Source organism: Symphalangus syndactylus, chromosome 7 (genome assembly GCF_028878055.3).
Source record: "Symphalangus syndactylus isolate Jambi chromosome 7, NHGRI_mSymSyn1-v2.1_pri, whole genome shotgun sequence".
Taxonomy (NCBI): domain Eukaryota; kingdom Metazoa; phylum Chordata; class Mammalia; order Primates; family Hylobatidae; genus Symphalangus; species Symphalangus syndactylus.
Window position 1 is genome coordinate 71,124,282 of NC_072429.2, and position 27,638 is coordinate 71,151,919.

General features: G+C 40.9%; 1 protein-coding gene across 1 annotated transcript in view; it reads left to right on the plus strand.

The window, feature by feature from the left end:
• KCNB2 (potassium voltage-gated channel subfamily B member 2) overlaps positions 1-27,638 on the plus strand; it is a 405,284-nt gene that overhangs the window by 223,139 nt on the left and 154,507 nt on the right. The window lies entirely within an intron of this gene.

Sequence of the window (27,638 nt, forward strand, 5' to 3'; positions counted from 1 at the left end):
AAAGTAGATGGTCTTCTTTAATGAGAGTGGGCATCGTTTAACCTATTGAGGGTCTGAATAGAACAAGGAGCAGAGGAAGGAATTTGTCCTTCTTTTCTCCCTCACTGCTGAAGCTGGGACATCTCTTCTGATGATCTACTGCACTCAGACTGGGAGTTACACCATTGGGTCCTCTAGTTCTCAGGCCTTTGGGCTCATACTGGAAGTACACCACCAGCTTTCCTAGTCTGCCTTGTTCAAGGAGCTTAGAGTCTAGTCCAGCTTGTAGATGGCAGGTCATGGGATTTCTCAGCCTCCATAATCACATGAGCTGATTTCTCATTTTATATACATATATAGATATAGATATATTTTCCATTGGTCTGCTCTCTGGAGAACTGTGAATAATACAGAAGCTAAGGGCTTTTTACCAAGATAAATGATCATTACTCCAATTTCTAATCCTTCCAAGATGCCACACACACTCTACTCAGGTTCTTCCAAGACACTGCACTGAACTCTCAGACAGGACACCTAAGCTCTCATGTGTTCCTGTTTGCTTCCTTCTAGAATATCATAAAATCAGTGCTGACATTTAGAGGACATATTTCCATTTTTTTAGCATCTGAGACCTCAGTCTATGAATCAAAATGTTAAGCACTGAAGGAGAGATTCTGTCCTGAATATGTCAACCTGACAACGTGAAGAAAGATGCATTCTTCTTAAGACTGCTGTATTTTCTTCTTTTAGAGGTATCTGGATAGCAAACCTGGATCTTTGAATAGAGTTGAATAGATTTTTGTTGGTAGGAGTGGTGGTAAAAATCCATGTTTTCTTCAGAACATTAATTTTCATTCATTCATTATTTCCTTTGACTTAAAGTCTTTAGTTTTGCTTACTAATGAGTTTATGTTGATACCACAATATGATATTAAATATGTGACATAACGTCATAATGATCATTTTAGCAACATCAGTTTTATAACAGTACAATCGAGCACATTTTTATTTAGCAACTCTTATGCCTGGCAATATAGTAGTGAATCAGGCAAGTGCAGTGTCTGCCTTGTTCAAGGAGCTTATAGTCTAGTCCAGAAGAGTCATTGAAAAAGTAGTTGCAGTTGGGTTGAGAGTTACACACTGGGAAGTACAGAATGCTATAGGAACCTGGAAGAAGAGGATGTAACCAACTGAGAAGCTTGTCAGTAGCAAACGGCTTTTATTGGTCTCTCATATCAACTGTGTGCAATAGGTTATCCCATTTTAAGCTTGAGAAAGCAGACTCCATGAGCTTATAGACTTGCCTTCATAGTTAATAAGTGTTCAGGACTAGAATCAAACCTTTTATTCCAATCCCCAAGCCCTTTCCACTAAATCACTGCAGAATAGCAATCATGATTTAGAAGAAATTAATCCTAGATATGGATAAAAGGGAGGATTAGTCACTAGCCAATCAAAATTTAGCCTTAGAAACTCTTCCTTTTTCCTCTCTAGTAATCCAACAGAACACACATTAAGCAACATGTTCTTGGTGATTTTCTGCTTATTTGAATCTGTGAGAACTGAGATCTGGAGTCCTGCAGCATTGCACTTGTTGGGTGAGGGGAGGAGCCTGCAGTTAAGGTACTGCCCATGTGGAGCCTGAGAACAGAGTCTCCCTGGGAAAGCACAAAGACAGATTGGCTCCTGGCAAGAGCTTGGCCTGGAACTCCCTTAAGACTCATCAAGCCCACTCTGAACTGGAGCTATCAAGCTTGGATAGAATGCATGGAATCACTACTGGAGGACTCTGAAAAATAAATAGTAGCAGGCCAATTGGGGAACAAGACCAGAACTTGAGGTACCACTATGGTGGTTTCTCATTTTCCTATGGAATTTCACAGCCTGGAATCAAGGCAGCCCAAAGCCTGGAAGGGGACCTTGAGTATGGACAGACAGAATGCCAGGAGAAGCCCCCTAGGTCTAACTCAAGACATGCAAATGGGACAACCAATGAAATTTTTTCCTCTCAATTATTTGCCTGAACTCCCAGACAGTTCCACTGCAGCAGCCACAACAGGAGTCTAGTCTGCAGGTCCCTAAAACCCTGAGGGGGGGACCCTTCCATTGTAATTCAAGAAGCTGTAATCCCAAAAGGGTATGGAAGACCTACCTACTCTCTGCCCTCTTGCTTAGCCCTGAATGTAGGTGCAGTTGCAGCAGAGTTGTGACTAGACCCCAGCTTTCTGGCTATCCAGAAAACAGAAAAAGAATAATTTGGACTTGAGTAAAATTTATAACTATTGTCTTAAAAATACTGTTAAGAAAATAAAAAGACAAACTGTGGTCAAAAAGTAAATGTTTGCAATTCATATCTCTGATGAAGGACTTGTGTGCCGAGCATATAAAGAACTCTTAAGACTCAAGAGTAAGTAAACACACTCAGTTGAAAAATCAGCAAAAGCAGAAGAATTCCATGAAATTTATATAAGTCTGCCCTCAAGGAGAGGGAGCAGAACTACCCACTCCTTGAGTGTAGGTTGTGCATAATCACTTCCTTCCAAAGAGTGCACTATGAAAAGGGGGAGGGATAACTTTACAATGGTGAAGCCTGACACACACCACCTGAGCCAGATGATCAAGGCCAACATCAACACTTGATAGAACATACTCTTGTTAAGATATGATGGGAATGGCATTTTTCCTCTGTGGTCTTCCTCCCCCAAACCCACAATCTCAGTCTAATATTTAATTAGAAAAACATGAAACAGATTTCAATTGAGGGATGTTCTATAAAATAACTGACCAGTACATCTTAAAATCATTACAGTCATCAAAAAAACAGGGACGTCTGAGTAACTGTCACAGCCAAGAGGCCTAAGGAGACATGATGACTAAATGTACTGTAGTATCCTGGATGGGATGCTGCCACAGAAAAAGGACATTGGGTTAAAAGAAAGGAAATCTGAATTAAGTGTAGACTTTAGTTAATAATGATGCATCAACATTGCTTCATTAATTGGAACAGTTGTACCATATTTTTTATGCAAGATGTTAATCACAGGGGAAACTGAATACATGATGTAGGGGGACTCTACAATATTTGCAAATTTCTTACAAATCTAAAACTCTTCTAAAAAATAAAGTTTATTTTCTAAAATTACATTAAAAGGCAGAAGAAATGGCAAAAGACTTGACCAGACACTTCTTCAAGGAGGATATATGAATGGCAAATAAGCACATGAAAAGCTGCCCAATACCTTTGCTCATTAGGGAAATGCAAGTTAAAACCACAATTAGATATTACTACACAATACCTGACAGTACACAATTCTAGAATCCAAGAGGTCTTAGTTGTCATTTGTACCCAGTGTGCTTACAAATGAAGGATTGCTGCTTGTTTTATAAGGCAACTGTTTTGGCTTTCTTAAGCCAAGAGAAACTTTCCATTCTTGAAACTTCATTGGCAAGGAAAACTGTTCCCCCACCACACCCAGCTCCCTACTCACTACAACACCTCCCTGTGTGCCGGACAGGTATAGGAACTGGTAGCATCTTCATCCTGCAGGGAGGCTGGCTGGGGAAGCTGTGTCCAGGAGTCCTGCCAGCTTGGGAAAGCTGGCTCCTGTAGCCCTCCTCAGCTGTACATATGATGCTGCTTTCTGGACACGACTACCAGAAAAGTCTGGATCTTCTCACACGTCGAGAAGTGGTCTGTATAAGCCTCATGTGCTAAGAAAAGCCCAGCTCATTGTAGTGGGAAGCACTCCATGGGGTCCACAGTCAGGAGCAGGCTCTGAAACACCTGGAAGCAGGTCACAGCCTTCCACGAAGCAGGAGCCCTGTGACACCACACAGGCTAGTGAGTTGCTAGGAGCAGTGGCTCCCTCTCACTTCCTGCTATTGCTACTCTCTCCCTCCCTTCCTGTCTCCCTATCCCCTGTCCCATCACACTGCCCCAATCCTCAGTTATCCTCCACTCTGAGTCTTACCTCTATGATATCTCATACCAGTATCCTATGTCCTGTATATGAGCTTGTGTTTTATGTCACAGAGGTAGTGCAAAGACAGTGATTGGAACAATAGTTTAGACCCATGATTCTTGACCTTGGCTACATACTTGAATCACCTACAGAGTTTTTAAAATTCCAACGCCTAGAACTGCCCTGGCTAATTATAACATGTTTTGCGAAATTGGGAGCCAAGCATCAGTATTTTTCTAAAGCTTCCTGATTGATTCCAATGTTTGGCCAAGCTTAAAAAACCACTGATTTAATCAGAAGCACAGTAGAGGAAAGTAGGGAAGTTATTGGTCTAGCTATAGCCTCTGACCCTTCTTACAGCTCAGTTGGAAAGTTCCTGCAGTAGGTCAGGTAAGAGGATAAGAACAGCAGTAGTGATGAAGAGGTGGGACAGCTCTGAGTGATCATGAAAGGTGGGATCAGCAGACCAGAGCTTTCAGGAGTCATTGAATAGGGAGTCAAAGAAGGGTCTAGAGGAGGCCATGCATTCAGATTTTATTAAATCAGTATAAGGAAGGCAGGAAGATGAGGAAAATAATTTTGGTTGTGGAAATGTTGGATGTCACATAATTCTGGAGCTATCCAGGTGGCATTGTCAGATGCTCAGAGGAGAGTTGGGCCAGAAATATAATTTGGAAATCATTGGCGAGCATGGTACTTAGAAGCTTGGGAGCCAAGGAGATTATCTTGGGAGAGCAAGTGGAGTGGAAAGGACAGAGCCTTGGGGAGCACCAATGTGCTTAATAGGAGGGCAGAGGAAAAGCCAGCCAAGCAGACTGATAAAAAGAGAACCATGAGAACTGTCATGAAAGACAAAGGAGCAGACAGTTTCAGGAGAACTCAGCAGGTCCAATGCTGCTGCTAGATCCAGTATGGTGTCTATTGAATTGGCAATGTGAAGGTCAATGGGGACTTACACTAGAGCATTTTAGCAGAGTGGCAGAAGCCTGACCACAATGGGGTTGGAGAGGGAAATGAGGAAAGGGAGAGAGCAAATATAGATTACTCTTCTGAAAAAAATTGTTGTGAATGGAAAGAGAGATGCTCAGTGGTACCTGGAAGAAAAGGCAGAATTCAGGGAGGAATTTTCATTTTTTGGTGAATTTATAAGTTATAGGGAAAGAACCAGTACCAATAAAGAGACTGAAACTCCAAGAGAGAGATGGATAATAGATACATCAAGGATCCTTAGTGGGAGGGAGGGATGGGTATTTAGAGATGGTGGAACTTTGAGCACAAGGGACTCCTTTGTTTTATTTATTTTACATGTGTGTGTATGTGTGTGTGATCCTAGAGTAACAAAAAGGGTTTCTTGAGGGAAGATTATGGTATCAACACATTTTTATTTGAGCCTTTCCTTGTAGAAGGCCAGGGTTGGCACAATGGGGGCTGATGCTGAAGTTTGGGCATGACAGCAAAGGAAAAGTGAGACTTTCAGGAACAGAGGAGCCAAGATGTGAGCACAAACCAAATCCCAAGAAGTGCTGAGTTTCAAAATTGAGGAAATTAAGAGTGATCTTCAAGTTCAAAGGTTACAAGTGGGGCCAAGATTACGATACCAAGCCAAGGCCACATGCCCTGTGGGGTGTGCATGGCATGGCAGAGGGGAATCAAGGGCATAATAAGGAGACTCCTAGGAGCTGAGGCTTTGTTATCCATTACCTGGCCTGAAAGGAGAGCACAGGAAGTTGAGAGATTGCCCTCTTCAGAGTGGCTCTTTCTCTCTGCTCCGAACAAGGCAGGACTCATGGTGTCTGATGAGCAAAAGGGGGCAGGAGTTCGGTAAGCAGACTGCAGGCGAAAGGAACAGTTCTGGAATGGCCACTGAGAAGAATCGAAAAGGAAGCTGACCAAGGACAAATAAAAGAGTGGTCCAGCTGAAATTGGAGACTAGCAATATGTAGTGGCATTAGTCCTCATGGTTGAGTTATTGTCTCCATTTGAACTTGGCAGTCCAGGTATAGCAGCAAACAAACAGCATTGTGAGATCCATCCTGCCAGGCAGGTGTGGCAAAGTCCAGGGTCCAGGCAGGCAAGGATGCTGGGAAAGACCAAGCCGAACAGGCTCAAAACAAATGTGTGTAAACATAGATCTAAATGTAGCCATGCACTTATATAGCTAATGAATGACTCACAATTATGAAAATTAATCCAAGCCTGTTTTTAGATGGCATTTTCTCACTTTCCTGAGAGTAAAATCTCCTGTTTGTTTTATTCAAGACGCTCATCTGCTCCATGTTTATTACACAAACCTCTGAGTCTTCATTTCCATTTTGAAAGGAGAATATTCTACTCTCTCTTCTCATTGTTGCACAGTTATCAGGCAGATAGCAAGGTAGCTGAAGTTCTAGCAGTACTTTTGCAGTGAGTACCTAATGCTTAAATAGTGATTTAATTGGCAGTCATTGAAAACTCAGGGCCCACAATTCTATATTTTTTGAAGAAAGAACATTGGTTATTTCCCATGGGCATTTCATTAATGGAGAAAAAGCAGAACTCTGCGGACTAACCTGGTTTGACATTTACTTAAAATAAGCCAAGTGCTATTTATCTGGATTACCTTATTATATGCCCAAGCTCTGCTGGATAATTAAGGGACAGCTGGAGAATGAGGATAAAATCGTGCCAATATTTTACAAGACGAACTTTTAGGGCTTTTTTTCCTGTATTTAATGAACTTAGTCTGAACTAATGAAAGTGTTATGTTGGGGCCAGGGGGTTAGAGTGGGGGCAGAGGGTAAGGTTGAACTCCCTCTTGTTTTAAAAAGAACCTTGCTTATTTTAATCAGTAAAAAAGTTAGAGGGATAGAGGGAAGGATGTGAATCTTTTCTGTTTTAATAGAAAAAATTTGGTTCTTGGCTCATTTATTCTACTTTATGATACTATGTTACATAATAAAATATGGAAAATGAAACTTGCCCTGTGGAGAAAAGAATACCACCTCTCCATATTTATTGGAAATTAAGACATAAAATGTCTTAATGGGAATTAACGATAAAAACCCCTGGGCAATCTGGGAAGAATCCTGCAAAGGATCATGCCTCCTATAGGCACTTGCTGTATGTTAGTAGGTGGCCATCAGAATTTAAATTTGGTTCTCTGCTCCAACTCTGCTGCCTTCTTTCTCCTACCACTGTTACCCAAAATTATGCAACCACAGTGTGCAAGGCTTGGAACAGAACTGATATTCTTGTCTTTTTGTGGAATGAATTAACCAAACTGCAACATGGCGGATCTGGAATGCTGTGATCCACACTAACCATTGAAAGTAACAGAAATCACCATTCCTGTACTTTGGAAGCAGTGATAACTAGGGCCTTAGATATAGAGATAGAGGGGGTGATACAAGGTTCAGTCTGCCCCAGTTCAGAATGGCATCCTCATGGGTAAGGTGGCTCTGCAGGCAGTCATCATTCATGGGAGGATTTATCAGGAACCCTTTTAGGATAAGCCCGTTATTCAAAGGCTAGGAGTGCTGACTGGATAGCTGAATGAGATGAGATCAGAATCAAGGTCAGCAGGCAAAGCCATCAGAATTCAGGTAAGGTAACCAGTGTCACTGGCAGAAGCAAGGAAACTCAGCGTGATTGGGGGTGTAGTGTCTACAGTTTGGACAGCCTCTTCCTAAAACAAATAAATCAGTGATCTGCATAGTCAACCGAGATGTATATTTTTACTTAGCCTTACTTTGTCCTTCTTTGGGGCTTTAAAAGATCCTTCTTACAAAAAGGAGACAAGTTATTGTAAGGACAAGCCCAGATGTCATGGAAAGTCTACAGATTTGGAGCCAGATCAACCAAGGTGAACCTCAGCCTCAGAACTTGCTACTTTCATGGACTTAAGCAAGTTAACTGACCTCTCTGAGCTTTCATTCTCTTAATTTGGAAGTGAGGACAATAATAACTACCTATCAGGCTGCTGTGAGCATTCAGTGAGGTAATGTATGAGGTTTCTGGCACATAAGAATGTCTTAATAAATATTTCCCTTTCCCATTCATGCATAGACATTCAAACAACTGAAATCATGTAGGCCAGTACTGAAGTCCCACATTTTTCAAATGGGGCAAGTAAAACATTTTCTTGCCCAGCACCTCAAACCATCATTCTCAAATTTGCTCCCTGGACCAGCAGCAACAGCATCACCTAGACACTCAGGCCCCATCCCAGACCTACTAAATCAGAAACGCATGAGATGGGATCCTATGTTTCACTAAGCCCTCCAGCTTATTTTGATGCAAAATGAAATTTAAAAACTATTGTATGAGGGTAAATCAGATCAGTAACTCACAGTATATGACAGATACGGAGCTCACAGGCCTCAGATTAGCAGGGTATACTAAGTACAGCGTCATATTTACCTACTAAGATTTACTTGGTGTTGGCAGTACTTGACTTTGAGCCACATGATCTTGGTCTCAAGTGGGGTCTACATCATCATGGTACCAAAGTCCTGGACTTGGGGAGAACAGCAATTTCCCAAATTCTTTCTACTGTCAGACCACATGTTTGATCACATATCTTAATCAGGTTTGAGAAACAGAGCTCATCACCTCCCTGCTGCATGAAGCCAGTTCTTAGTGGGCACCATCACCTCCTCTTTCCCTTCTTCCCAGCTGTATTTGGTGACTGAATATCAAGTGGTCACTGGGTAACTTGGGATGCTTTTGACTCTTGTAAAACCTCAGATTCTCAAAAACATTTGTGACTATCAACAGCAGCAGCCCAGAGGATAAGCTTCCAATTGTCCTTGATAGTTTAGCCTATGGGCTTGGGGAGCAAGGTCAGTCTACAATATCTGACTTACGTAGTCCAGAACAGATGTGTGCTTGGAAGAGACGCTACCCCACTGTCTACCCTGCACCTATCCTGGGGGCCGTGCATTGGGTGCTGCCTCACTGTGGACTTTGAAATCACTCTGCAGCAGGCGTCTGTCATGCTGTGGATTACCTGCACACCTGCTCCGTCTCTCTCCTAGTCCTTCCATGTGAGAGAAAAACAAAATACAGCCTTGAGCTTGAAACACATGCATTCACAAATGAGCCCCTTCCAACAATGCCCAAGGAGATTTAGAGAAAAAAACCAGCTCTTTCTCTCTTGTACACACTGTGGTCGCCAAAGGATAAGCATTGTTCTGTCAAGGTCCAACACTTGCTAGAGTGATTGCTGGAACTTTCAGGGAAGAGAGATTGTGTTTATAATGAGAGGAAAATGGATTAATCAAAACTCTAGCCTTCAGCTGTCAGCACTAGAATACAATATGTCAATTGGAATATGAGGTGGCTTTGACAAGAATACTGTCTTGCTTGCTTTAGTCAATCCTATTTGGAGCAACCTGATTTAAGCAATGATTTTCTCTGCAGCAAATGAATGCATACCAACAAAATCCATTAGCTTTGAAAGTTATGGCATTGATTTTAGAATAAAATACTGTTGCAAAAGAAGGAAATCATATTCTAATATCTCCACTGCTGACAGCCTGTACAAGTCTCAGGAGAGAGCTACTTGCAAAAGTATATCCCCTTCATAAGGCACAAATAACTTGTATATCTTAATCAATAGCCTATAGACTATATAGTGTAGAGTCTAGTCTATAAATAAGATCACTAGCAGTTATATTTAAATTAAAAGTCTAAAACAAAAATTTGTTTTAAACTAGCATTACTTTTGGGGTTTAGAGATATTTGTATTTCTGTAAGTTCTTTATGAAATACATTGTACTACCTACCAATGAGTCAATCTGAGTAACGCCACCCTCCTGGTCTAAACAAACATGCAACCATGTCACCGAATTTACATTAGAAACCCATTTCAAGTTACCACCTGCTTCGCAGCCAATGTGACTTTCTGACAGTGTTCTGTGATCGGTGAGGGGAAGTGCTGTGGATTTGAGGCCGTAGCTTTAACATGTTCCAGGCATGAATGATATGACGTCCATACCTATTCCAGTATAAGCATATCAACAATCTAAAAGGGATCTGCTGACATGTTTAGACAAATTATCTTAATATTGCCGACAGCAAAAACTGAGAAGAAAATAATTTTTAATGGAATTTCACTTAGACTCCATCCCATCTGAGTTCTCCTCCACACTTAACATCTCCATTCTCTCCTGGGTACACAATGTCTTCACACCACCCTGGGCCTTACTCTATCTGATAAGGGATGCATCCCTTGATTTCTTCATACGTAAAGTGAGGATATACGTTATTCATATCCATTCATATTCATAGGGATTTTAGAGTATTCAATGAAATAATAATATATCAGGGAGCTCGCCTATAGAAAGTGTTCATTAAATGTTAGCTCTTATTAGTCTGTGTATGCCAACCTGTTCCAGGAAGCCTAAAGCTCAATAATTTGATGTTTCTGTTTCTCCATTTGAGCACTGAAAAGTTGACTTTGTTTCCTAGTAGCTAAGGAAAAAACAGAACAAAGCAAAAAGTAAATCATATTAACAAATATATATATATATATTTTTGTGTGCAAATATTCATAAACATACATACACACAATAAGTGAATTTTTCATTTTAATGGCAAAATAAGGCATATATATGTATATATGCAGAAAAATCCTTTCTTTGAATTAAGTTATCTTCAACGAGGGCTTTGCGAAGTAAAAAAAAAAAAAAAAAAAAAAAAACAGGAAAAGAAATGCTTTTAAACAAACTGTTCTTGGGTCATTCCTATCCTAAAGCTGAGGAACTGATATCAGGTAGTAACTGAGAAAGGGCTTTCCTCTAGAGTTTTTCTCGCTAATGATGGATGTTAGCTCGAGGGTAGAACCTGAAGATTCTGAAGCAGTGCACACAGCTCACCGGCACCACTTGGGTATTTCACTAATGTGCAGATTCCTAGGCCCAACTGACGCCTAAGAAATCTGAATTTCCAGGGAATCCTGAGTCTCCTTTTTTTTTTTTAACTCCCCCTCCTCTCCAAGGCAATTACAATGAGCACCAAAGTATCAGAAACACTGATTTTTTGCTATCTCTGGCTACATGTTGACAGATATGCTTTTGAAAAATCCAGTGTCTTAGATGGGCATTGGCCAGATGCTGGATCCTCTAAAACTGAGATGGAGCTAAATGGGGGGTTAAAGCAATTAATGAATTGGACAGCCATTTGCTGAAACACAAAACCCAAGGAGAGAGGCACCATTTGGTTGTGATTATTTAAAACTCAGACTTCAATGTCTCAAAAATAATTTAGCATGGACATTGGAAACTGAGTGTCTGCGGGTAAAGCCAATAGTTTCCATTGATAAAAACAGAATTCTTTAAACAATTACTCAAATATGTGGTTGAATCACTGAAGTCCTGTACTGGTTGGCACAATTTAGGTGCTCAATGTGATAAAAGACTAAATACCAAGAAGAATGTATTATAAGCTTAAACAATAAGTATTATTGTAAAGGCCTATGTGCCACACTGTTGGAAAACAGAAACAGAAGGTTTCCCAGAGGAGGAGACCCCTGGGGAAGGAGCTGGGCGTTGGTAGGAAGGTGGAGGAGAAGCAGCATCCAAGGCAGGGCAAACAGAATATACAAGGCACAGGCACAGCAGAGACTTTGTCTTGTTCAGGAATTACAAGTAGTTCTCCATGCCAGGAGTCCCATAGTCCCACAGAGAAAGCCACAGAAACCAGGGCCAATGACCAACAACCACTGAGATCCTGGAATATGATTTCAGGGGTGAAAGTGGAAAGGAGGACTCAGCTAGACGCCAGTGACCTTAAGGAAAGAGGCGCAGTGCCCTGAGAGTTGGCAGAGCACAATGACGGAGACAGGCAGGATGGATAAAATTACTTTCACTGCTGGATGATGGGCAACCAGCACCTGACTGGATAAGATATGGGAGAATGTGCCACCTTTATTCAAGATTTGGCAAATAAGAGAATAAGGGTCTGCAGTTGGCAAGGAGGTGGAGACAACACTTCACAAAGAGGTTGGAGATTTAAGGGAACTGTATTCCAAAGGACACGGTAGAAATGGCCAAGGAGGGGACCCTAGGGGTCGGAAGAGCTGGAAGAGGGATAAAACACACAGGGCTCATGGTTCTATCAAGCAGTGTGATGGTCAGGAATGACAGCCATGGGAAAGAGGCAGTGCCATCCACTTGGCCTCCAGTTTTAAGTAGAGTCTGTCCTGGGCCCCAAATTGCTTTTTGGACAGTTGATGTACACAGTGTACCTCTAGTGTACCTCACACAGTGAGTAAGGCCCATTGTTTTGGCCATCATGTATAGTCTTATATTCCATTTGCCTATGTTCTTTCTTAGTTGAGAAAATAGGCAATAGTAATCATCACAGAATAATCCTACCCAATTCCTGATTGCTTATGCACATATTTAGGAGAGTATGTTCTCAAATTTATCAAGAGAAAATGAGCACTAAGAGGCTGGCTTGTTTTCAGTGCTTTTCCACTCAACAGAAGCATAGACCAGAATTAGTGTCTATTCTGGGCGAAATATATCTGCCAAATTCACAAGGAGAAATTCCCTGACAGGAGATGACAGGAGTATCCCCGCCCAGCACAGAGTACGAACTAGCTATGACAAATATTCTTTTAAGTTGATGAAGTTAGTGGTTCTCAACTGCAGAATATCCCAGGAATCTATAAAATAGGAAGAGACTAACATAACTCTGTTTAATTGTGAGGAATTTTAGGTCTAGTCATCAGCAAACCTTGTTTCTGGATCCCAGTTGCCTGAACTACACTGCAGGAAACGATGTCCTAAACTTTCACTCATCGTTCCCGACAGCCAAGCTGAGCCCCAGCAATTAGGATGGACTCTCACCCAGAGTTGTTTGTCAACAGTTTCCTCCTATTGGGGAGATAATTGCAGGGAAAAGTCCCTAAACCTGTGAAGCCTTCAAATGGAATTATCTGACTTCCATTTGTGTGTTGTGCTGATAAATATGCCATTAGTTTCACCACCACTATATTTTCTGGCAAACCTTATTAAACCAAAATATAATGGCAATTCTCTGCTAATTTCAGTCAGTCTCCTTTGTGCTCAGATGTAGTTAAAAGGAATATTTCTCCCCAAACCAGAGTGAGTGTAGTCATATCCAAATCTTTATCTCTGAGAGGCTCCTCAGTTTTAACCTCTTTCACAAAAATATCACAAATTTAATTTGTGTGTATTGTCAGCAATTTTGAGGGTCAGAATAAGTTTAATGGAAAATAGTCACTTTCAAGATGATTGGGACCTTTATCTGTAGAGCTGAGATAAGCACAGACAAGCTGATTATCAAATAATCAATATACTAATTAGTTTATTTAAAACACATAGGTAATGAATGCTACAGCGGTTCTCGAACTTCAGCATGCATCAGAATCACCATGGAGGGCTTGTTAAGACACAAATTGGTGGGCCATAGCCCTAGACTTCCTAATTCACTGGATCTGGGATGGGGCCCAAATATTTAAATTTTTAACGCGTTACAAAGTGATGTTGATTGCTGCTGCCCTGGAAACCAGGCTGTGAGAAGTTCTCTTTTATCCCAACAACTATTAATATCATTTTAAAATTGTAGTTTATGGTGATAAATTGATTGAGCCAGATGTTTTTCTCTTTCATTCTTAATGCTGCTGCTTATAGAATGGCATAGGGCCAAATACACCCAACTCACCTGGATGCTTGTGCACAATGAGAGGGGTCCATCTCAGATCTATGAATCTGAGGCCCTGAGTGATGAACAAGCTTCCTAGGGACACCTATGAACTGCCCCATGACACTTATTCTCAAGCCTTGGCTCCCTGTTGGAATCACTTGAAGAGCTTTAAAGAACACAGATTCCCGGGTTTCAGCTACAGAGATGGTGATATAATTGATTTAAGTGCAACCTGGACATTGCGTAAAAGCTTCCCAGAGATTTTCACATCCAGCCAAAGAATCACTGCTCTGAAAGGATAGCCTATGGACAAACTCTTCCCAATTTCTTCTTTCTTAAACTATGTTCCACAAGAGAATTTGTGGTCCACCAGATGTTTATAAGTGGATTTTTCTAATCTAACACAGCCAAGAAATACTGAGTTAAACAAAGTTACTAGGTTGTTTGACACCAAGATGCCTCGGGGTCCTTAATATATTTCTTCACATCACAATTCTTCCCTGTGAGATTTCCCAAACAGTTTTACCAGGGAACACTTTTTCTAAGAGCACTTTCTTGAGTGAATTTCAGAGAACCCCATAAAATTGTGTGTGCTTGTATGTGAATGTATTAACACATGCACTTATGTTTTCTGGAAATAAACACAATATTCATCAGATTTGGCAACCAGTTCTGAATATGATCCATAGATACTTAGGAAATACTCACCTAGACTGTCAGATTGATTTGGGGTGCTAAGAAGATCTATAAGGAGTACAGAAAGGAAACAGAATTATTCCTTCGTTGTCTGAGACATGATGTATTAGTCCATTTTCATGCCATTGATAAAGATATACCCAAGACTGGGAAGAAAAAGAGGTTTAATTGGACTTACAGTTCCGCATGACTAGGGAGGCCTCAGAATCATGGCGGGAGGTGGGAAGCGAAAGGCACTTCTTACATGGCAGCAGCAAGAGAAAAAAAATGAGGAAGAAGCAAAAGCGGAAACCCCTGATAAACTCATCAGATCTCATGAGACTTATTCACTATCACGAAAATAGCACGGGAAAAAACAGCCCCCATGATTCAATTACCTCCCCCTGGGTCCCTCCCACAACATGTGGGAATTCTGGGAGATACAATTCAAGTTGAGATTTGGGTGAGGACACAGCCAAACCATATCACATGGTATATCCACCAGGTTATCTTTACACTAATACATGCTAGTTCCTTTCTTTCTTTTTTTAATATCTTTATTGATATAGTATTTATATACTATAAAATTCACCTATTTAAGTGCATATAATGTAATTGTTTTAGTATATTCACCAAGTTGCACACTCATCACCACAATGTAAGTTCACAACATTTTTGTTCCCCAAACAGAAATCCCATGCTCATTAAAGAGTCACCTCATCCTCTCTCCCTCCCCAGCACTAGGTGACCACTAATCTGTTTCATATAAATGGAATCATACAATATGTGGTCTTTTGTGACTGGTTTCTTTCACTCAGCATAATGTTTTTAAGGTTCATCCATGTTATAACATGTGTCACTACTTCATTTCTTTTTATTGTTGAATAATGTTTTATGGTATAGATATACTACATCTTATTTATCCATTCATCCATTGATGGGCATTTGGATTGTTTCCACGTTGAGGCTATTATGAATTAACACTGCTATGAACATTCATGTATGAGTTTTTGTGTGGATATGTGTTTTCAGTTCTCTAGGAGTGGAATTACTAGGTCACCACATGGTAACCCCATGTTTAACATTTTGAGGAACTGACAAATTGTTTTCCAAAATGCCTGCATAATTTTGCATTCCCACCAGCAATGAAAGAGGGTTTCAGTTTCTCCACACCCTTGCCATCTCTTGTTAGTGTTTGTCTTTTTTATTATAGCCATCCTCCTGGGTATGCAGAGGTATCTCATTGTGATTTCTATTTGCATTTCCCTAAGGGTTAATGATGTTTTACATAGTTTCATGTGTTTATTGGCCTTTGTATATTTCCTTTGGAGAAAAGTATATTCAAATCCTTTGCTTATTGTTAATTGTATTTAACTTTTTATTATTGGGTTGTAAGACTTCTTTATATATTCTGGATAGAAATCCTTTATGAGATTATGATGTGCAAATATTTCATATTTCATCCTATTTTGTGTGTTGTCTTTTCACCTTTTTGTGTGTGTTTGTGACTGAGTCTCACCCTGTTGCCCAGGCTGGAGTGCAGTGGCATGATCTCAGCTCACTTCAACCTCCATCTCCCAGGCTCAAGCAATCCTTCTGCTTCAGCCTCCTGAGTAGCTGGGACTGCAGGCATGCACCACCATGCCCAGCTAATTTTTGTATTTTTAGTAGAGACGTTGTTTTGCCATGTTGCCCAGGCTGGTCTCAAACTCCTGACCTCAAGTGATCTGCCCACCTCGGCTTCCCAAAGTGCTGGTAATACAGTCGTGAGCTACCGGGCCCAGCCATCTTTTCACTTTCTTAGTGTAATTTTTTTTTGGTGCTGTATTATATGCAGCACAAAAGCTTTTCTCATTTTGCTATAGTCCCAGTCCAATTTATCCTTTTTTTGTTGGTGTTGCTTGTACTTTTTGGTGTCATAGCTAGAAAATCATTAGAAATCATTCTAATCCAAGATCATGAAGCTTTATGCCTGGTTTTTTTCCTAAGAAATTTATAGTGTATCTCTCACACTTATTCTATGATTGATTTGGGGGTTAATTTTTATGTATGGTATAAGGAAGGAGCTGAACCTCATTCTTTTGCAGGTGGACATCCAGTTGTTCTAGCACCATTTGTTGAAAACACTATTCTTTCCCCCCATTAAATTGTCTTGGCACCCTCCTCATTCTTTTGAAAATTAAGTGACATGGCCTGGCACGGTGGCTCATGCCTGTAATCCCAGCACTTTGGGAGGCCAAGGTGGGAGGATCACCTGAGGTTGGGAGTTCAAGACCAGCCTGACCAACATGGAGAAACTCCGTCTCTACTAAAAATACAAAATTAGCCAGGCGTGGTGGCACATGCCTGTAATCCCAGCTGCTCAGGAGGCTGAGGCAGGAAAATTGCCTGAACCCAGGAGGCGGAGGTTGCAGTGAGCCGAGATCGTGCCATTGCACTCCAGCCTGAGCAACAAGAGTGAAACCCTGTCTCAAAAAAAAAAAAAAAAAAGGAAGAAAATTAAGTGACATAAAAAGACAAAATAGTAATATTTTCATTGATTAAAAGATTCACTGCAAACCAGATAAGGTGGATATATATGCTGGACACTGTTAACATCCTAGAGTAGTTTAAGAGACACTGATGAAGTAGTTCCTGTGTTCTGGATTCTAGGATAGAAAGGTAAATTAACCATAATTTCTATCCAATCTCTCAGTCAAATAAACAAAAAAAATTGCACTATAGCAAATGTTCTAATAGAGATATGCACAGACAAAACTGAAACATAATAGTAGTCCAGTGATTAATTCTACCAGGGGTGCAATTTGAGCTCAGCTTGGAAGATGGGAAAGACACTTCTGAGAGAAGCAAATGGCAGTGGAGTGGAGGGAAGTGACACTCAGGGAGTTCCATTGGACTGGAGGCTTGGAGAGTGAGTGGATGGTGTAAAGTATTTGGAGAAGAGACAGACAGGCAATCAGTTTGGAAAGAGCTCTGCATGTCTCCTGTGGAATTTAGGCCCCATTCTATAGGCAAGAGGAAGCCACTGAAGGACCATAGGGAAGGAGTGGTTTTGTGAATTTCTGGGAGGTTGCTAAGCCCTCTTTGGACATCTGGCTTTGGCAAGAAGTGGTCCCAGATCTAGCATCACTGACCAAGAATCATAAAACTTTCATTGTTTCCAACCCATATTTATGATTTGGTGTCAGGTGTTTATGTTACCCCTTAGGAAATCTTCCACCCTAAGGATCCCAATCACAGCTCAAGCTTCCTTCATTATACAGAGCCCTGATAAAACCAAAGCCTGGGGAAGATAAAAGAATAACTTCTCATCAGAGGCCAACCAACTCTCATCAATTGGAGAGTCAGTCCCCATATTAGTTACTCTTTGGAGAAAGGAGTAACAGCCCTTGAAACTATAGGAGCACCGTAGCTCCAGAAATCCACAGCTTATGCCTATGGCTACAGCAACTAAAAAATATGCCTTCATCAGCAGTCATGGGATAGCCCAGAAAACAATAAAAAGTGTTTTTCTTGTGCAGATGGAGTCAGGACACAGACACCTACCTGTAACTCTCTATACCCCATGTGCCATCTGTGTCCCCAAAGACTGTAATGGTATTGGATGATTTCTATTATTAAGACATAGGTTTTGTGTGTGTGCTTAATTGAGAAGACCTCTTAAGGAAACAATTTATAATGTCCAATCTGAGCTCCAAGGAGGAAAGTCCGAGTGCTGCTGTTCATAAAACAGAGCAAGAAAATGTCCCTAAACATTGCAAGAGAGAAATACAGTCTTCAAAATTAGCAGTGAGGAGGGTAGCATAGCAGTGAAGTATTGGAGCATGGTCATGCTATATAAATTTAAACTTGGTGTTTGTCACTTACCAGCTATATAATCTAGGGCAACTTACTTCCTAGGCAACATTTCCTTGATCTCTAAAATAAGAAATAATAATGACACCTATCTCATAAAGCTGTTGTGGGGATTAAATGGAATAATCCATGTAAAAGGCTTTGCTACCCAGCACAAAGTGCTCAATAAATGATCACTATTATTATTACTAGGACAAAGAGAGTTTGTGTTTTCACTTCAGAAATCAATATAGATGCAGTATACTGCAAATAATTATGTGTATTCATTGTGTATAAAAGCTTCAGAACTGAGTCAATGGCCAAACCACACAGCTATGCACATTCACCTTAAGCAACATACATTAACTTCTGGGCAAATTGCACTGTTCTTATATTGCTCCAAATGATATTTTAAAAACATTCCATTATGATAGGAACTCAGCTACATTTGTGTATGATTATTTATGTATCGTTGCAGAAAAAAAGCTCTCAGCTATTGGCTAAGAAACATGACCTGGAGTAGCTCAAGCTGAAGTCTATGGTTTCTCCAGAAAAATCATCTGAGGGTGCAATTACTACACCAGATATGGATGTAATCTGTATAATTAAGGAAGGGATACATTAACCAAAAAGTTGTGATGATAAAAAGGAGGAAGATGATATGTAATTAACCTTTTCAACAGTTAACATCAGTGGTTACCTAAGCCTCCTTTCACAGAACTGCTCATTTGAAAAGCAGGGAGTTTTGCTGTGGCATTTTCTTAAATATTTAATTTGCCTGCCTGCAGATAAAGTGATTTCCTTTTTATATATTTTTTATTTGAGCTATGGAGTTCTGCTTTCATCACATCAACATTCAAAATTGTATTTTATTAAATGAATTTATTTTGAAAGGAGCTGATTATTCTCTGGATTCTTTAAATAGAAATTCATATCTGATAAATATTAATTATGGTGGGGTCAGCCTACTGTTTTTATATTAGGCTGGTGCAAAAGTAATTGCAGTTTTGTCATTAATTTCATTAAATAATAAGTTTGAGAAGGGGAATTTTAGGTTCTGTGATAGCCAAGTCTCAGTGAGTAGGTGACAGGCCAGGCAAGGAGCAAGTAGGTACAGAGACCAAGGAGACCTCTGGGATCAGACAAGTGCAAGCAGAGGGTGTCAGAAGATTTGGTATGAGGGAAATCTTGCCAGAGTCAAAAGCCAGGTATTCAAGGAGCTGGAAAGAGCAGACCCTTTGATATAATATTATAAAAAGAAAGCCCAGGCCTTGAAATTTGAGAGGTAAGCATGTTTATTCAGTCATCATAGGGTCTTCAGGAAGGCCTAGGAGCAGGAAATGAAGCAGATATCCTCAGCACAGATTAGTTAGTATCAAGAAGATTCCATGGAAGGCCACAGAGTGCTGGCCCAGAGGACTAGTAGGTGGGACTCAGGACTTAAGTTGCTGAAGGAGTCGGGAAGAAAGCTAAGACCACAGTTGGTGATGAACCCACCAGAACACCAGTTAGGAAGCCAGCAGAGGAACGCAGGGACGTGGGACAGGGAAAGGAGGCAAGAGCCAGGCACAGTAGATCAAGGGCAGAGCGGTCTAAGTTGCAAGGCTGATTGTTCAGCCAGAGGCATTGGCTGGAGGACCCTGAGCAGGGTCAACATTATCCTGGATATACAGCAGGTCGTACCCATAGGCGTGAGTTAAGCCAGAGTTGCCCAAACTCAGCACTACTCCATTTTGGACCGGATAATTCTTTGCTATGGGGGCTGTCCTGTACATCATAGGCTGCAGCATCCCTGGCCTCCAGCCATGAGCATCCAGTCATGACAATCAAATTGTCTCCAATTTGTTAAATCAGTCATTGCTAAATATCCTCTGGCGGGCAAAATTTCCCGATTGAGAACCACTGGGTTAAGGGGGCAGCTCCCTGAGTTTGAGGAACCCCAAGATGAAAAGCCAAGTAGAGGATGAGGCATTCAGAGCTTCTGTTTTGCTGTTGTTGCTGATTAAATTTGTCTTCCCCACCCTTTCTATTTGGACTTCCCAGAAGACCTTCTTATTCTTAAGCACCAGGTCTTTTCCGGTCATGTTTGTCATTTTTCTAGACTCCATTGTAGTGTGGTGGTAGGAAATATCTACAGTATTCAGTGTTTTCCCTGAAACAGTTATATACCTACAGGTGATTTACAAGGTAATGGTTACAAAATACACCGGTCTGTCCATTTCACATAAATACCTGGATGAAAGATGTTCTGTTCCAAAGCATCGGTGGCACTATGCAAACACAAGTATGACCTGTGGGGAACTCCATTTTAGGTTAGGTGGGTCTGCAATACTGGTTTCTAGTCAATGCCTGTCTCTGAGATGTCAGCTAAGGCATTCTAAAAGCCCTTAGGCACAAAAATATCCCTCTTGCTGGCTAGTCATTAATACCTAAAATGGCCAAGGGTCGGGTGGCAATGGTGACAAGTCCAGCTCACCCTACTCAGTAGGGGGAATTTTTCATAATAATCCTCCTCTTTAGTCCATTCTCTCAATTGGCCAGAATCTAATCTGGAAGGGTGACATGTAAGATCTTAACAGCATTAGCATCTTTCTTGGCCCGGGCATGTTCTAGACAGCACTGCTTAGCATCTGTCCTGTGAATTATTTGACAGATGAGAATCAGTCACTCAGCTGCCTCCCTGCTAAGCTGCACGTCATGAAAACTCAGCCTGCTTTGTATTGCCCAGGCCTGCCAGCTACTCATATGTCTTCCCCCATGTGGTGAAAACAGGCTGAGTTTTTGTTAAGGTGGAAGAAAGCAGACTCTAATCCAGTCACGTCAATACTAATAGATTGTCAGAGATCTACATGCAATCCCATAGAAAGCCTTGTAGAGGCTGTGTGGGTCTCCTGAGGAGAACATGACTCAAATTTGACCATTCAATTATTCCTTCATCCTCTTATTAACATAGATTACATTAGGCTGGCTCCAGAATTTCTCCATGGTGGAAGGGAGATAGTAGAGGTTTTGCTCAGATTATTTTTGGTGTGGGATAGATTTAAGAGTACTAATAGAAATTGTGGGGAGGGGCCTAAAGTCTGCCCAAGCTGTTTTTGGCCGTATTAAATTTTATTACTAAAGTATTATCTGTGATGTTAAGTAAAATCTTTCAACTTATCAAATATTTTGAGCTGGTCAGGTTTTACTTTTATTTTCCTAGAGTTCATTTACCTTCACAATTAATTTTGTACCTAAGAACTTCCAGACTTAAACTATAGAACTACGTGCTAAAATATTTGTATGCAACTACAAGTTGCTCATTCGTTGTAAGGTCTGAGCTGTGGTTGATGTGAGATATAATAATTAGTGAGAAAGTCAAGAACCTGGAGTGAAATCCCTGTGAAGCTTCTCAGATTCTTAAAAAGAGTATCATTCAAGTGAGGTTATTAATTATACTACATAGTAACAATAATAACAATAATTTTAAAATATCAAGGGCTTATTATATGCTACTGGACCAAGGGCTTTTACATGCATTTCTCATTAAATCCATTATAACCCTTTGAGATTGTTACTGTTATTAACCCCATTGTATAATAAGGAAACTGAGGCACAGAAAGTAACTTGCCTATGGTGAGTCATGGGGTTAGTGGGTGGCTTAAATGCTATCCAAGTATTGAAGCCCAGACAACCTGACTTCAGAGTCTGAACCCATCCTGATTATACCATTCTGCCCATTTTTCTTATAAATGAACCAAAGGAGAATATTTCTACAGTTTTACTTCCCACCCTTTTAAAAATATTTTGTCATCTTCTGTCATCTTAATTATTATTATTATTTTTTGAGACAGAGCCTTCCTTTGTCACCCAGGCTGGAGTGCAGTGGCGCAATCTCGGCTCACTGCAACCTCTGTCTCCCAGGTTCAAGCAGTTCTCCTGCCTCAGCCTCCTGAGTAGCTGGATTGCAGGTGTGTGCCACTACGCCTGGCTAATTTTTGTATTTTTAGTAGAGATGGAGTTTCCACATGTTGGCCAGGCTGGTCTCGAACTCCTGATCTCAAGTGATCCACCCACCTTGGCCTCCCAAAGTGCTGGGATTACAGGTGTGAGCCACCGCGCCCAGCCCTGTCATCTTAATTATATATACACATATATAACATTTACATATATAAAAATTATATTGATCAAAACATAAGAGAATTCTCATGTCCTACTATAAATTTATATTACCCTGAGGTATATACACTGCAATATGTTTAGAGCAGTAACTACAAATAAAATAATGTGAGGATCTAGTATTAATTCCAGTGCCTCCTATTTAGAGACCTGCTAGAATTCTTTATTTGTGTGGCTCAGGAATGAAATCTCCTGGGCTCCAGAGACAAACAGCAACCCAGCCCGGTTTGCATCACAAAGAGAAAGGAGAGCAGCCCATTAACAATTGGCCAGGTAAGAAGCATTTAAGCAGCTGAGATCAGGATGTGAGAGAGGTGTCAAGGGACCAGAGAAGTCACAGCTCATCCCTGATGCCAACACCAAAGGAATTCTTGACACAGACTACACCTCACTAGCTCCTCACCTCCCCCCTCGCATGGCCTCTGAGGCAGAGGAAGGACCAGCTCTGCCCTTCCGGTTAGGGCCTTCCACAGCCTGCAGTCCTTCCCTGGAACAAACAGTGACTGAAAAACCCAACCACCCAGGGGCTAGCCCAGCCCACATATGGAGGTGGCGGTGGACCCCAAAGAGAAGGAGAGAGAGCAGGTAAAGTCAAACAACACTGACATTCTAATTTTTAAAAATACTGTGCCTGCTGAGCAAAGCCATCTGCGGCCAGATTGTGGACCCAGGCTGCCAATTTTGAGCCCTGTTAGAACATCCCAGAATGAGAAGCCCCAAGGAATTCCTTCAGAATAGAGAACAGTTTGACCTAAGAGGAACTGTGGCGTTCCCTTCAATAATAAGATGTGTGCAGGTAGTTTTTAAAAGCGTGTTTTGTATTCTCCCTTTAAGTAAATATCTATTTTAAAAACACAGATGCATGACTTGACTTCGTGACTCACAGTAAACAATCCAATGGCAACACCGCTCAGCCTTGGAGCAACAGCAGAGAAGCACTTTGCCTCCTGACCCTCCCCCCTTCCAGCCTTCTATTCATAAACAGGGGAGATTAAGTGGCCGTATGAATGAGCTTTAAAAAAAAAATGACCCACAAGTAAGAATAACCAGGTAGGCCACACTTTGGGTTACAAAATCTTAGGCTGTGCCTTTCTTTAAAAATCATAACCATTGTGGAAGTCAGTGTGGTGATTCCTGAAGGATCTAGAACTGGAAATACCATTTGACCCAGCCATCCCATTACTGGGTATATTCCCAAACGATTATAAATCATGCTGCTCTAAAGACACATGCACACATATGTTCATTGTGGCACTATCCAAAATAGCAAAGACTTGGAACCATCCTAAATGTCCATCAATGATAGACTGGATTAAGAAAATGTGGCACATATACACCATGGAATACTATGCAGCCATAAAAAAGGATGAGTTTATGTCCTTTATAGGGACATGGATGAAGCTGGAAACCATCATTCTCAGCAAACCATTGCAGGGACAAAAAAGCAAACACTGCATGTTCTCACTCATAGGTGGCAATTGAACAGTGAGAACACTTGGACACAGGAAGGGGAATATCACACACCGGGGCCTATTGTGGGGTTGGGGGAGGGAGGAGGGATAGCATTAGGAGATATACCTAGTGTAACTGATGAGTTAATGAGTGCAGCACACCAACATGGCACATGTATACATATGTAACAAACCTGCATGTTGTGCACATGTACCCTAGAACTTAAAGTATAATTTTTTAAAAATCATTTGATTATTTGCTGTGTTTTTAAAAACACATTGCTCTTTATTTATCCTCCTGTGCTAATTTACATATGTTTGGTTTGTGTGGGCATTGGTATCTCGAGAGGATGCTATCAACTCTGCTGGTGAATATTTTTGGTGCTTTCAATGTAGGATTTCTTGTTCACAGCATCTTATTTGTGTTTCTGTGATTGCTGCTAACAAGTCTCCTTTACACACATATGTGGGGTAGGGACTTGAGGGCTAGGCCTGAGGCAGATGAATCTAACATGGCCAAGAAAAGGGTGTAGGGTGACGGTTATGACACACACGTTCGGAGATCGGCATGCAGTATCCAGGTGCTGTGAATCAGTTAGTTGTAGGTTATGGCATCTGCTTGACTATCGCCTGAGCAAAGGTCTTTAGGGAGAGAGGAGACCTTGCTGCCTGCTGAATCAGCTAAGCAACGTTGGACCTAAGCTCTCCACCTTAGATTGGAAAATGAAAGGGTTCAATGAACTTTGTGGGTCCTTCCAGTTTGACATTCTAGGACTTTATGATTCATTACTGTATTCTTTTATCTAGTGTTATATGATGATTTAAATGGAATAGTCCCCCAGAAAATACACAGGAAATGTAGGCATCATCTTAAAGCAAAGAAGATGAATTTCTTTATTTTATTTAATCCACATTGCACCAAGACTTTAAAAATTCTCATGTGACTTAATTTAAGTAGTATCTTCTCTCTTCCTCTTTTTGTAGTGTACTGGTATACCAATGAATCAAGTGCCTAGAGGTGAAATAGTGCTATCTAAACATAAAGATCAACAGACTGGTGAATAATATTGTGAATTTGTTGTGATCTTAGCCTTGCATATTTGTAAGTGCTACTAAGACATTTCATGAACCAGTATGATGTGGCACTTGGCAGATGAGAGGACAAGACCCTTAGGTTTGGTAGGTATGGGGGTGATGAAGTTTTCTTGAAGCTCTTCCAATTTAGAAATGATAGAGACTGTGAGAGGACTGAATAGTGTCTCAGCAGGCCAGGTCATCCAAGGTAACCCCTAGGATAGGAAGTCAGGGGCCTAAGGGTTCAATGTGCCTTAGAAAAATCACTCTCATTTGGTCTCCAGTTCTTGGTTTATAAACTTGGTGTGAGAAAAAGTATTGTCCCAGTTAATTGTTGCCACCATGTTTTTTCTAAGAATTTCCAGAATCCCAGATGTTTACAAAGTGATAAATAAATCTGCAATATGCTTCTATTACTAAATATACTCTTTAAAAATCGTGTTTGTGTTGGTATGCTTAAAATACCTAATTTACTTCTTACACTCAGGTTTAGTGGTCATTAGAGAGAAAGAGGAAGTAGTATAGTACAGGACATTCTACCATTTTTAAGACAAAAAATGTATATATCGCTCTTCAAAAAAGTTGGCTGGTATAATGTTTTTGGAGTTTATACATTTCTTGCTTTGTTGTAGAGCATGCAATTTGTTACTGCTTCTGAGGAAAAATCCAATACTGGATTTTCATTTGAAGTTTTCTCCTATACTATCTGTCCCATTATTCCAGACAGCCTGTTTAGCTTTCTTAAAGTCAGCCTTTCTTCCCCACTGTCTTTTCTTTAGCACAGGATATTAGAGGTGCTGCTGTTTCCATGTTTTGTTATAAACTAATGTTAGACTAAAAATGAATTGTCTAAAATAGCATCCATGAGAGTTAATAGCTCCTGTGGGTGGGCCATATAACACTACCATCACTTGCTGTGTGATATTTATAATTAATACTCTCTCCTTTCCAGCCAATAGTTCTGCAGCTTAGTTTTCTAATTATGGAAACAAAGAGTGAGTTTTCACACAGAGGTATTATTGTTTTTACTACCCTGGAAAATGAGGATTTATGAAAAGAAAGTTATTTCCATTGGCCCCTGGCTTCCTACCAATCCTTTAGGTGCAGCAGTTACCTCACCTTCCTTGAGGGAGTGGAAGAAGGTACACCTCTTTGTTGGGGGAATATTAAAAGGTGGCTCAAATGATTCCACGTCTCCTTTCTCTAGAAATTTTTCTGGGCCAGGCATGGTGGCTCACGTCTGTAATCCCAGCCCTTTGGGAGGTCCAAGCAGGCAGATTGCTTGAGCCCAGGAGTTTGAGACCAGCCTGGGAAACATAGAGAAACCCGGTCTCTACAAAGAATAAAATTTACTGGGTGTGATGGCGTGCACCTGTAGTCCCAGCTACTAAGGAGGCTGAGACAGGAAGAAGATCATTTGAGCCCAGGAGGTCAAGGCTGCAGTAAGCCGTGATCACACCACTGCACTCCAGCCTGGGCCACAGAGCAAGAACCTGTCTCAAAAAAAAAAAAAAAAGAAGAAAAAAAGAAAGAACTCATTCCAATTCAATAAAGTTCGAGATATCAGAGTCACATATTATATCCCAACACAACCTTGTAGCCTCATTTCCTGCTGGGTCACTTGGAAAGCCAAGTATAGCATTTGGCTGGTGTGTTCCCTTTTAAACATAGCTGCCAGTGCTACCTGCAGAGCAGGTGGTGGTAAGAAGCCAGGTCGCACCTAGGCAGCCGATTGGAAGTGGTTGGATTGCTGAGCTCTGTGGTGATTCCCTGTGCCCCAGTCACAGCAAGTACACAAACTGCTGGAAAGGAGCCAGTGCCCTCCTGACCTGTGGCTCAGTCACAGCTTAGTCTGTCGCTTTCTGAGTAGATGCCGATCAAGGCTTTGGCATGAGAGACTCGAGAAGAGAAAGCTGGGCTGCATCCTCAGCCTGCAAAGCCAAAGGCTAGTGCAGCATTTCTTTCACTTCTCTATCCTATGGTGCAGTCGTTTTTGCCTCCATTAAAGAAAGGCATTGGTCTCTCTTCAATTTCACCTAGTGCTGACCATAGCAACAAAGGATAAAACTGCAGCCACCCAGATATTTGCATGCAGGACAGCTTCAACACAGAATATTCCTATTTCTTGGGCAGAATGTCCAGGCAGGCTGGCATCTTTATACTTCAGGCTGAATTAAAACCAGATGCCTTCCTGCCAGAAATCTCCCCAGCCAGCTGAAAACTACTTAGAACCTGAGTTCACCAGTGAGGACATGAAAAGAAAAGTTTTAAAATATATCTGACATGGTTCTTCAATTCTGATCCTATTAATTTTCATTTTCCCATTTCTGGAATTATTGCAAAACTCAATTAGTGAGTTTTATGGCTCTGAAAATCTTACCATCTGGCTAGAGCTCTTCTTTTTTAAAGCAACTTGTCAATTTTAGAATAGAAAATTACTGATAAATGAGGAAAAGGTGCCAGGTCAGTACACGTAAAACTGTGGTGATTGAATGATACTGAGGGTAAGTCAGATGAATATTATTCTCAGCTCAGCACAAAACTGAATAATGAGAGCTGTATAAAAACGACTGCTCCTTCCCAATGACTTGGTATTTCAATATCCACCACTACATTTCAGGATTATTCCTTTAGTTTGACAATGTTACTGAGATTTATGTACCACCCGTCTTCCAGTCACTATGGACAGTGCTTGGGTGATGGAATAGACCTCTCCATTTATGCTGGGTGGTTGCTCCCGATAAAGCTGTCCTGCAAAGCTGCCGTTTCACTATAAATCAAAGCCTCTATGTGTAAAGTGTTATTTAATAATGTTCAAAGCTGTAAGTGGAATCTAGTGGTTCACACTCAG